Genomic DNA, 1,199 nt, shown 5'->3' on the forward strand with positions numbered 1-1,199 from the left:
AGGGTTCCCTGCACGGCGCCCCGCATCCCCCGGAAGCACCCCTTGCCCAGCCGGGAGTCGGTGCCGCCGCCGAAGTCTCTCTGCCGTCCCCCCTCCTCCTGCCCTGCCCTCCTGGCCGTCCGAGGCCTCGAGGGCCCCCCCAACCCCCCCATTACGGAAAGCCGCTCACACGGTCTGGTTGAAGCTTGCATTCCGGGGGAGACAGACAGGTACAAAGATAAATCTTGATGTTCTGGCAGGTGGCGAGGAGGGCATGGTTACGTGTCCACGTTCTTGCCGCGTAACTCCCTTGAGGTTCTGATTCAGCGGGTCTGGGCGGGACCAGGGCATCCGTGACTGGGCTAAGCTCTCTGGGCGCATCTGGGGACACCAGTTGTGAGAACCAATTGTGGGTTCTGTCTGCTTTCTTGTTTTTGTTATATACGTGTAGCATATAATATACACTGAGTGGCCAGATGATTATGACCGGCCCGATTATTTAGACCACCCCACCAGTACAATGAAGTGAAGTAGTTATGCAAATAATAATAATAAAATCTTGAGAGTATTTGCTTAGGAAGTTTTCAATATTCAGTATTTTTGGAAGTGCCAATGAAGTACTGATGGGGTGATCATAATAGTCTGGCCACTCAGTGTATGCATGCCTGTATATTCTACTGTCTGAGTATCTTCTCATTTTTATAAAAAGCATGATTTCCAGTGGTCTTATAGGTTCCCACAATGTGAATGGATCATAAAGTGTAAAAGATTGCGCTCATTTTAATATATGTTTAATTTCTATTTTTGCAAATTATAAACATGCCTCTATATAAATGCTTGCCTACCTTCTGACGAATTCTTTCTGATCGGTTCTTAGAATTGAAATGACTAGATCAAGAGATGTGCATTCTTTAAGACCTTAAAGCATGCGGCTAAACTATCTTCCAGGAAAGATGTAACAGTTTATATAACAGTTATAAAATGCTTTTCTGACCCCCTCAGCCGGTTTTCGATGATGCGATTATTTTTATCATTGATAACTTGACAGCTAAAAACTGTTTTCTCCTTATAGTCTCCGTTTGCATGTATTTGAGTATAAGAGGCTTAAACTTGTTTTTTCTATGTGAAAAATGAAAGAAGTGTGAGTGTGGAAGCGGCTGTTTTCTGTAGGAAGGCAGACCTCAGGCCACCTCGGTGCAGCCTGCAGGGGAGGAGGCGGG

This window comes from Myotis davidii, unplaced genomic scaffold, assembly GCF_000327345.1.
Source record: "Myotis davidii unplaced genomic scaffold, ASM32734v1 scaffold2042, whole genome shotgun sequence".
Lineage (NCBI taxonomy): Eukaryota > Metazoa > Chordata > Mammalia > Chiroptera > Vespertilionidae > Myotis > Myotis davidii.